Raw genomic sequence first — 11,950 nt, forward strand, 5'->3', positions numbered from 1 at the left:
TGTTATAGTTACCAATAGGAGCACTGGTTACATATATTTGTTCATGCTGTGGTCATTCTTTCAATTGATAATTATTATTGGTGCATATCTATGTATTTGCATTAAACCTGAATAAAAATTTTACATCATGACTCATGTTTACTGAAAAATATATCCAAATAAGGGTGCAAGATATTATATAAAAATGAAAGTATACCATTTACCAAATATTACTCTTTATACTATTGTTCAACTTAATTATTTTTGCACAAAACTTAAACATAAGTATGTTTCTAGAACTCTAGCATTTTATCGATTTCTATCTACCTTATACTTTCTGAAGGAGAGTGTAGCACTCCATTCTATAGGTTATTTCATATTCTTTTCTATTACAATTCTGCAAGGAGTATGCAGGCATTTCCACTTTGGTATTCATGTAAAATTGGATAGACTCTGAATAAATGAATAAATAAAAATGATGCTAATTTGATAGATATTGCCAACAAACTGACATTGAAATACTTTGTCTATACCCTACCAAGACTTTATAAATAAAAGACAGAAATATATGGCCTTGATCCCAGTGTATCTCAGGAAATGAAAAGGAATCAAAGGATGGGAGGACCCTTTCTGTGACACAACATTGAGAGTATACAGGTTTTGTGTGTGTGTGTGTGTCTGTGTGCGTGTGTGTGTGCTGCTGTTACTACAACAGAGAAGGTCCCTTTCTGGGGCAATTTTTCCTAAATTGTAAATTTTAGAAAGAAAGAATATGGTTGCCCTAGTGTGTTTCAGGACTTTTTGGCCTTAAAAAAAAATCAATTTTTCTCTAGCCAGGTGAGTTCTTTTACAAAATCCATGGTTAGATGCCCACTTCTGTGTGCCTAAGGCCATTTTCATAAAAGAGCAAAGCAAGAATGGTGAATTTGGCTGCCTCCCCGAAGAAGGACCTTGTGCTGAGTGTTCTTAGTCATTTTATTCTTCATCATTTTGTAAGTGAAAAAATAACTATTTTTCAATTGTGATTCTTTAAATCTGAAATTTTGAGCATTAGACACACTTATTTTTCCTTTCTCTAAAATACCAAATATCTCTTTTCTGCTTCAATTTAGTTATAATTTTTTACATTTTTGAAAAATATTCTTATGTTGAAATATTAGAGGAATGTTTGTCTTTTATATAAGGACTAAATTTTCTCAGTCTAAAATTTGAATTGTCATTTTTTAATGGCACTTCTTTGCTCATGCAAAAATTTATATTGTCTGTAACCAAATTAATCAATCTTTCCTTTTGTTATTTTGGTTTTATTTTTAAAAGGACTTCTTACTTCAAGAATATAAACTCTATACTATTAACATAAAATACATTTTCCTTTTTATCTAATAACTATGGTTATGTTCCCCCAAATTAAATTTTTTTAACTTTTTATCTGGGGAATAGCTCTTTATTCTTTAAAGTTTAGTTTTTTATCTTCTGAGCAGCTTTCGCTCTCTTTATTTTTCTTTCCATCTCATGCTACTTTTATATAAAATATTTCTGTATTAACTTGCACTTATCTTCCTTGGTTATAACTTATTTATTTGCTTTTTTCCTGTCTTATTTCCTAGAAAGTATCTAACACAGGAATGTAGTAGATCTAATATGTGCTGAATTAAAGACTTGCCCTCAATGAGCACACTTTAATCAGCTTTCAGGATTGAAACCTTACAACTCTTTCAGGATATTGGCAACCTAGTTAAAACATCTTCCCGACATCTCTCAGAAAGAATAGATGTCTCTCTCCTGAATTTCTCTAGCATATTGTTTTTACCTCTATTACTATAATTACCAAATTTTGGTATTTTAACTCTATGTACATAATTTGTTTTCCTCTAGCCTTCTATTTGTAAATTGTCTGAAAGATATTTGCCATTAAAAGGAGAATTTTATTTGAAATTTTACAAATAATATGAGTATATCAAAGCAGTGTTAATATCAGAAATACACTCTTTTGAAAGTTTCAACCTAAGATCTCCATCCAGCATAGTCAGATAAGCCCCCATAAATTAAAATCATTGTATGATTTATAAAATTTGAGTATCTTTCTTCTTTCCTTTCAATTTTCATTTGACTGAACTGGCCTTTTTACCTTGGACATTTCAACAAGCTCACTGCTCTTTCAGTTGACACTAACTGATAACAACTGAACACTGCCACCTCTCAAATGCTGATCATTGACCTGCCTCATTCTCCTTGATCAATGTTGACAGCCTTATACTACCCTTAAGCACTTCCCATTTCTTGCTTCTGCCACGGGGAAGTGCAGTTCATTTTATGACATCCACTAATAAACTGACAAATCCCTCCTCGCCACCCTGAAATGTATCTACCAGAGCCCAGGGAATGGGTTACAAGCAGGTTGGAAATCAGAGCCCAAAGACAGGTTTTCCTAATGCTTTATAACTCTTCTTCAGCACTCCAGACTCTTTTTATTTCACTAGGCTATTACACTTTTTGGAGGGCAGGTGACGGTGGGGCCAAATAAAGGAAAATGTCTTCATCCTCACAAAGCTCCTCCTCAGGGGCTAGACTGGACTAGATTGGGCAGTGGGTCACGTTACTCCTAAGGTTCAACATCTACTTCAGTAAGATAAGCAAATGTGCTAATTCTAGCCCTTTGGTTTGGTTTCAGCCACTTTGGAATCATGAGACTTTTATCCTTTCCTAACCTTAACTCTGCTTTTCCCCATGCTCAGGACCAGCTGGTGAAGCAGCTCTAAAAGCCCAAGAGCCTCTTGTCTATTTCCACAGTCCCTCCCCTGACAGAGCTGTTCATCACTTCCACTAAATCATTCCCTCTTGGCAGCCTTTGCTCTTCACACACAAATGTATTTTCTTCATTGCAACCCTAAACTGCAGGGCTTGTTTCCCAGGCTTTTTCAGTTTCCCTGAATGCTGGAGCTGAGCTATACTAAGACGTACTGTACCTCACTTTCTTCAGGCTGGACAAAACATCTATGCCTCATGTTTTCCCTTTTCTCCTTTATTTACCCACAATCTCTCTTTGAGGGCTCCATCATTCTTCTTCTAAATGTCTTCAAAGTCATTCATATTTAAAAATGTCCTAATGATCTTGCAATCCAACACAGCGGAAACCTGTTTTCTCTGTCATTTTCTTCTTAAACAAGTTTAACAAATATACGGTCACTGTCATTTCTTTACTCATTGTGTTTATTACTGTTTAATGAGAAATAGCTCAATAGTAAGACAAAGTACCAGATCATGGTTCAGCACTAATGAGTGTTCAAATATTGCCATATTTGCTTCCTAGTTTTTAAAACGAAGTTAAAACTATATATAATAACCTACAGCAACGACTCTCTGTAATCCAATTTCCCTCCTTTCTAGCCTAGAGGTAAATACTATGAATATAGTAGATATTTTCATATTAATGCATATTTAATTCAAGTGCATATTTATATACTCATAAATTATTTACCATAGTGTTTTGTAGTTTAAAATTGTATAAATAGTATTTGTTTCTTTCCACAACTGGCTGTTTTCTCTCAATATGATGTGGATTTTGTTTTGTTTTGTTTTGTTTTCTTTTTGAGACGGAGTTTCGCTCTTGTTGCCCAGGCTGGAGTGCAATGGCACGATCTCAGCTCACTGCAACCTCTGCCTCCTGGGTTCAAGCAATTCTCCTGCCTCAGCCTCCTGAGTAGCTAGGATTACAGGCATGCACCACCATGCCCGGCTAATTTTGTATTTTTTTTAGTAGAGACAGGGTTTCTCCACATTGGTCAGGCTGGTCTCAAACTCCCGACCTCAGGTGATCCTCCCGCCTCGGCCTCCCAAAGTGCTGGGACTACAGGCGTAAGCCACTGGTCCTGGCCTCAATATGATGTTTTTGAGGTTTATCAACATTGGTACATGTAGCTCAAGTTAATTTATTTTATTGTATACATGTAATATTTTATGGCATAAATATACCACAGTTTACTCATCAATTCTTCACCTGACAAAACTTAAATTGCTCTTTGTGTTTTTGTTATTATAGACAACAGTTCAGTCTGCATGCTTATTCTGTCTCCTTATGCATGTGTTTGAGAGATTCTCTAGGATATTTCCCTAGAACTGGCATTCCCAAGTCACAGTGCATAGTTATTTTATCAAAAATGTATATTGTCAAATAACTTTCTAAATGTTTGTTATAATTTGCATTTCGCCAGCATTGAATGCGTCTTGAGGATAATGCATATCATTATTAAGACTAAATAACGTTAGGATCTCTAGTATTTGATGATTTAATGAGTGTGAAATGCATTGCTTTCATTTTAGTTTGCATGTTCCAGGTCACTGTGGTAATTGAGCATCCTTTTATGTTTTATAGTTCATAGAGTTGACTTCTGCTATTAATTTACAGTTTCAAACCCTTTATCATGTTCTTAACCATTCTAACTTTTCTTATTACTGATTTTAGATGACATATAGATACATCTATATCCTGACATTTCTTTCTCCTTCCTGGTTTGTGATTACATTTGTATATAATTTGATTGTTATACAAATATTTAGATATAAATGTTACTTTTTAAAAAATTTTCTTCTTTTCTGCTAGATTTTCTTTTTTCCCTGAGAATAATTCAGTTACACCTTCTGGAATTCGCTGTGGTTGAGAATTATCTCTGCAGTCTTGCTCTTTTTTTTTTTTTTTTGAGACAGAGTTTTGCTCTTGTCACCCAGGCCTCAGTGCAACGGCACGATCTCGGCTCACTGCAGCCTCTGCCTCCTGGGTTCAAGCAATTCTCCTGCCTCAGCCTCCTGAGTAGCTGGGAATACAGGTATGCGCCACCATGCTTGGCTAATTTTTGTATTTTAATTAGAGACAGGGTTTCACCATATTGGCTAGGCTGGTCTTGATTGCCTGACCTCAAGCAATTCACATGCCTTGACCTCTCAAAGTGCTGGGATTACAGGCATGAGCCACCATGCCCAGTCAGGTTTGCTCTGGGTATACTCTGGGGTCATATCCAAATGAAGTAATCAGGGTACAATAACATAAGGCATAAGCCATGGGAAGAAAGAATGGAAAGAAATGGGGAAATATGGGTGGAGATTGGGTCAGTGAAAAAGAAGAAAGAAAGTTGGTGATTCTATAGAGTAATTTTGGTCTGTGATCTAGGAAATGACTCCTCAAATTCTAAAAGGAGTTGTGTGTATATATGGACATCCAGAGTGGAATATACATTGTAGGCCCAATTCTCACCTCTTCCTAATCACAGGAATATCTGCGAGAGTGGTTAAAAAGATTGTCTCAGCACACAGGTGTGCATGCTATTGGAGAAGCACTGCTCTTCACTGGGTTTTCTGAAGATATTAAACCTCAGTAGAGCCATGTTTGGGAACAACTAAAGACCCCGTTTGTACTTAATAAATCCTCAATTCCATACTGAGCTTGATATATCAGAGTATTTGGATTGCATAAGTGAAATCAAAAGGTATGCTTTTTTTTCAATAATTTTGATTAGAATTTAAAAACAAAATACTATATATGTTGAAAAATTTTGTCATAATTTTTGACATACGTACTTTAAGAATTCAGATATCTTTGCTTTGCTTCACAGAAAGTATGAAGGATAAAAAATAGAATATTTCCATTCTGGTAATTATAATATTATGAGTAAAAAAATCACTTCTTTAAAACCAATATACAAATTTACTCACAGAAAACAAGCTGGAAGATTATTTTTTAGAAAGTGCCAGGATCACATGCAAACATTCAAAAGTTAGGAAGCAACACAAGAGAAAAAATGCACAGAGACTACAATAAAACATTCACAACAGAGAAAGGCTGACCAACAAGGATATAAAGAGAAGTGCAAACTCACTAGTAATCAGATAAAGTTAAACAATGAGATTTGACATTAACACCATTAAGTTGGCCAAAATAAGAAAGTCAAGTAATTACCATATCAAGAATATTGGAAATAAGAACCCCAGAGTTCTCATGAACTGCTAAGGAAGTATCAATTTAAAAAGCTATTCAGGAAGGCATCTAAATGTATTTTGTGAAATTGTGTATATTCTATGACAAACACTTCTCTAAGTATATAAAACCTGATAAGTGGTTTGCATATTTTCTTTTTCTTTTATTTTATTTTTGTTGAGACGGAGTCTCGCTCTGTCGCTCAGGCTGGAGTGCAGTGGCACTATCTTGGCTCACTCCAACCTCCGTCTCCCAGTTTCAAGCAATTCTCCTACCTCAGCCTCCCTAGTAGCTGAAATTACAGGCGCACGCCACCATGCACATTTTCATAAGGAATCTTATATAAGATTTTTCCTTGCAGATTCCTTATGAGCCTAAAACTGAAGACAAATTAGTTGTCTATTTTTAGGAAGAAAGGTAAGTAAAATGTGGCAAATAGTTTCCACAAACCCATGGACCTATTTTTGTTTTTTTTTTTGTTTTGTTTTGTTTTTTGAGACGGAGTCTCGCTCTGTCACACAGACTGGAGTGCAGTGGTGCCATCTTGGCTCACTGCAAGCTCTGTCTCCCAGGTTCACACCATTCTCCTGCCTCAGCCTCCTGAGTGGCTGGGACTACAGGCGCCCACCATCACACCCAGCTAATTTTTTGTATTTTTAGTAGAGATGAGGTTTCACCGTGTTAGCCAGGATGGTCTCGATCTCCTGACCTCGTGATCTGCCCTCCTCAGCCTCCCAAAGTTCTGGGATTACAGGTTGAGCCACCACGTCTGGCCACATGGACCAATTTCTTAAATAAATTCCTTCAAATAAACCTCTGCCTCTCTCTCTGTCTCTGTCTCTCTCTAATCCAAAATCTGAAGGGTAGCCTAGTAGGTTGTGAAGAATTGATGTTGGAATTCAATATGGAAGACAGTCTGGAAGCAGAATTCCCTCTTCCTCAAGAGACCTCAGACTGTTTACTCGTAAGGCCTTCAACTGATGGAATGAGGCCCAACCATATGATGCAGGGCAATACACTCTACTCAGTCTACTAATTTACATGTTAATCTCATCTGAGAAAATACATCCATAGCAAAATCCAAACTGGTGTTTGAACAAATATCTTGGTACTATGATCTAGCCACGTTGACACATAAAATTAACCATCACAGTAATACTACAGGAAAATAGTTGTGCAGCTAGCCTGAAAACAGACAATCCTGAGACTACAAGAAACAACTTTAAAAATCCCTATTTCTTAATGCTATGCATACTTGGATGTTGACACACAATGCTGAAATCTCCATCCCTTTAATTAAGAGTTTAAAGAGGAAGAAATAAGCAGGATTCACAATTTGGGTTTCACTGTGAATGTGCCAACATACATTATTCTGAACTTTGCGTACTGATAATTTTTGTCAATCCATAAACTCTCTTATTCCTCACTTTCGAATATTTTCTCTCTGCTTGATGATATACCCCATTTTTAAAAACTTATCTCACTGCATTTTTGCATGTGTTACTCTTCATATTTTTGTCTACTTTATACTATTCTTCTTAGCTAATAAAAATGATTTCTAAAGTTCCTCACCCGAAATAAGACTTTTCTATTACTCTACATAACCCACTCAATACTACTTTCTTTCTAATTTTTGTCTCAACTACCAGAATAAAATTATCTCCATACCTTCTCTTCATTTCTGACTATTCATCCATCCTCAGCCTACTATAATGTTTGGCTGCTGTCCTTATCCCTCCTTCCATTGAATTAGCTCTCACAAAGAGCATCAAAATACCTGGATTACCAAGCTTACTGGCTCTGGTGGAACCATTTACATTGTACCTAACTAACTAAAATAAAATCTTCATGTCAGAAATAGAAATGACCTTAGTGGCCTTCACTATGACATTCATCGATGTAAAGTGGAGGCTCAGAGATATTTGAATTCAAACATAATGAATTTCATTTTCATGATTCATTAAATCTTGAAGAGCTAGATGCTGGAGTGAAGGAATATTGCAGATTTAGTTTAATTCCCCATAGGTACTGATTATGTTTTAGCTAAGGAAGAAAATATCCAGTAAGGGATCAGAGTAAATCAGATGCAGCAGCAGAGAGAAAGGTACACTAAATTATTTCTACTTTCTTTGACCTCCCGGATTCAACTCTATTCCACTGATTGATTAGCAAGTTTCAAGGGACTTCTAGGTAAGTATACAAAGCAGACAAGAAAGCAAACAAGAAAGCAGAAAGCTTGAGGTAAGTTGAAACAATTATGCTTCCTAAATTTTATTGTACTTTTATGGAGGATAGATTATTTAGAAATATATTTATCTGTTTGTCAGGTTTCTACTATTTTAATTTTATATTTGTGTTTTAAATTTTTTATATTTTTATTGACACATTATAATTGTACATATTTATGTTGAACAATTTGATTTATTTTGATACATATATGTTGTATACTGATCAAATCAAGGCAGTTAGTGTATTTACCACCCCATCCATTTATCATTTCTTTGTGGTGAGAACATTCAAAAGCCTCTCTTCTAGCTATTTTGTAAATATATATATTACAAAATATATATATTACAAATTATATATATATTATTTATATATAATACCTTACTGTTAATAGCCCTCACCCTACTGTGCAAGAGAACACCAGATCTTCCTTCTAATTGTAACCTTGTACCCACTGACCAATTTCTCATCCTCCCCATTCCCCCCACCCACTCTTTGGAATTTTTTATATTTTACTTTGCAAGAGAATATTCAGAATAATTTAAGAAAGGATCCGAAAAATATTTTTACTTTTTTTTTGCTATAATGTATACAATATTTTTTCTTTCCACTTTGTATATTCTAGTTCAGCATTTTTCATTGTGTTTTAAAATCAGGAGCATTCCTCAAGAGGCTGTTTGGTGTTGTTAGATGTTCAAGGAAGTGAACAATTTTATAATATGGAATTCTGATGATTTTAAAACTCAACTTGGAGATTCAAAATACACATCAGCTTAGTATAACTACTGGAATCCTGAATTTTTAAAGCTCTATTATTTTAAATGAGTATTTTCTCAAAATTTTAATCATGGAACTATCTTTTGAAAGCATATTAATATTTTAGAGATATTAGTATTATATTTTTTAATGCTCTGCTATTTTTGTGATTGATATTTATGTACTTGATTCTTATATAATATTTCATTAACTTTAACAATTTTTTCTTTTATTCAGTTAAGCTTTTCAAGTATGTTATTGTTTATACTTATGGAAAATTTTATTACAACCTATCCGATATTCACTCTACTAATATGAGTATTAGATTGGCCTAAACTTTTTTTTATTTATTTTTTTAAGACAGAGTCTCACTTTGTCACCCAGGCTGGAGTGCGGTGGCGCCATTTCAGGTCACTGCAACCTCTGCCTCCCAGATTCAAGCAATTCTCCTGCCTCAGACTCCTGAGTAGCTGAAATTACAGGTGTGCGTCACCACACCTGGCTAATTTTTGTATTTTTAGAAGAGATGGGGTTTCACTACGTTGGCCAGGCTGGTCTTGAACTCCTGACCTCAAGCAATCCACATGTCTCGGCCTCCCAGAGTGCTGGAATTACAGGTGTGAGCCACCACTCCCAGCCTAGCCTAGACTTTTAATACAATAATAATACTATTCAATAGCGATAATACGCAACTTTATTTTATTGATTTTAATGCAACTTTCTTCAATGCTGTATTGTGAATTCTTAGGTTAAGGGTGAATATTTATAACTTTTGGCCATGAAAATAATCTATTATTTGGGGGCTTGCATAAAATTGCATCATTATGGAACCTGCCAAAACTTACAGAAAATCCTTTTTCTCAGCCAGAGCACATTATACTTTGATTATTCTACTCACCATGGCATAAACATTTTATGATTGCTAGCAATAGATACTGATCAATCTTTGCACCAAACTTTTCTATCTTATTAAAAGTAATGTCCAAAACCTATGAAGGGAAGAATACTGGCATCAGCCTACACTCACATTTGGCGTTTTATATTCACTTTGAATGTGTTTTAACAGAATTATCAGATCATTCGCTCCAACAATGAGAGTTTTGTGTATTTAAAAAAAAAAAATAGAAGTGAAGCTGAGAAGTCAGAGGTTAAATTTCATGAGAAAATTTAATTCTCATCTTCCCAGGGACTCATTAGAACCTTTCCCAGGTTATTTTCTTTAAAAAAAAGGGCGAGTTGTTCCCAAATAGATAAAGAAGAAGTGAAGCCAGAAGAAACTATAAAAGGGTAACTTAAATAAATTTATTCTTTTTTAAATTCAAACAACAAATGTTACTTTGAAAAAGAACCTGGAGTTTATTAGCATAAGTTGCTTAGGAACAATGATAATAAAGTTACTAATAATACCTTTTATTACATTAAAAAAAACCATGAAAACTGATCATAAGTTTTAGTTTCCAGAGTGCATATTCTGAAAACCTCCTGAATTAATTATATTTCTTTCTTAGCTTATTCACAAACTTGTTCTTCATTAGGATATATTCTCCTGTTAAGATATACATTTTTTCTATTGTTTTACATCTTTCTGTTATGAGACAAAAAGTCCCATAAATTTCAAAGATGAACCTTTAGAAAGGAAGTCACCAAATCTAATTAAAACTTTGTGGTCAAACAAACAAACAAAAAAACCTCTGTGACCAAAGACCACAAGGAAGACACCTGTGGCTACACAAAGCTAGATTTTTTTTTTTAACTTGAGGCAGCAAAGGAAGATGCTCCTCAGCAACTCCATGGTACCCAAGAGAAGATTAGAAGGTGTTTATTGTAGTTGCCTTGTATTTAACTATTTGGGGAAGGGTTCAAGAAAGTGGGGGTTTATTTCAGACTGAATGCTATCAAAAGGTAGGAACAATCAGGGATTGGGCATTTTAATAATCGTTTTCTAGAAGATAGAGTTAGAGAGGCCACTAGTAAAAAAGTAGTAGTCACTCCTGTCAGCTGGGATGCTGGGAGAGGTTCAGTTATTTTTTGTGGTTGTGTAGTTTCCTTGTTTTGTTCTATATACACACATGATTACAGATGGCCTTGTTTTCATTTTCTTCTATCATGATCACAGGGTGACATTGTGTAATTGTTATTAACATTTAGAAGAATGTTTATACTCAGCACAGAATATGGCAGCCTAAAGCATGCATTCTCAGTTGGGGCAATAGTGTTTTAAAGGGAGAAAAAATTGATTGTTGGGTGTGAAACAGTCTTTGGTATTACAGTGGTCTGTGGCTCTCTAGTACATAAACAGATATATAGTAGTATCTCTGTACTATTACAATTTTAAGGAAGGCAGGGAGGGGCCATTAGGAGAAAAAATAGCTGAAAACATTTTTCGGGAAGGTGATAATGAAAAGAAAGCTGAGAAACACTAGATTAGACATTAGTAGCTAGCCTCCAGTTTGTTTTTATTTTAATTTTTATTTTCCTCACCAGAAATAGAATTATCTGTCCAACATACAGGCTCAAAATGGCTCCCTATTGCTTAGTGCAGGTAGGGTTTAGAATTCAAACCTATCTATGTCACAAAAATGCTGCTCATCCCATTAAAAATTTTACCACACTTTCCCATCCCACAGTCACTTGGGATAAATATTACAAAATGTCCTGGAGGGAGAATGGATTTGGTACCACTCCTTGTGGCATGAAGCATTCAGATTTGTACCCATGGTCTTCTGTCTTTTCCAGCTTTGATATCAGAGACTTGGTGTTTCTCCTATATTTTCAATTTCTTGAGAAAATAGGACTTCCTAGGAAATGAGTTGCTCTTAGGAACCAAAAGTTGGCATCCTATGGTACCGAGAGCTATAGTCACCAAACTTAAGCACAGTTGTGTGCAAAGAGCTGATATCTTTACTTATTGATAATGACAAGATTGAACAACATTTGTTTATTTGTCAATAGGGTAATCCAACAATTTGGAACTCAACCTTTTCTCTATTCATTTAGAATAACAATCTGCAAACTACTGGT

Source organism: Pan troglodytes, chromosome 7 (genome assembly GCF_028858775.2).
Source record: "Pan troglodytes isolate AG18354 chromosome 7, NHGRI_mPanTro3-v2.0_pri, whole genome shotgun sequence".
NCBI lineage: Eukaryota > Metazoa > Chordata > Mammalia > Primates > Hominidae > Pan > Pan troglodytes.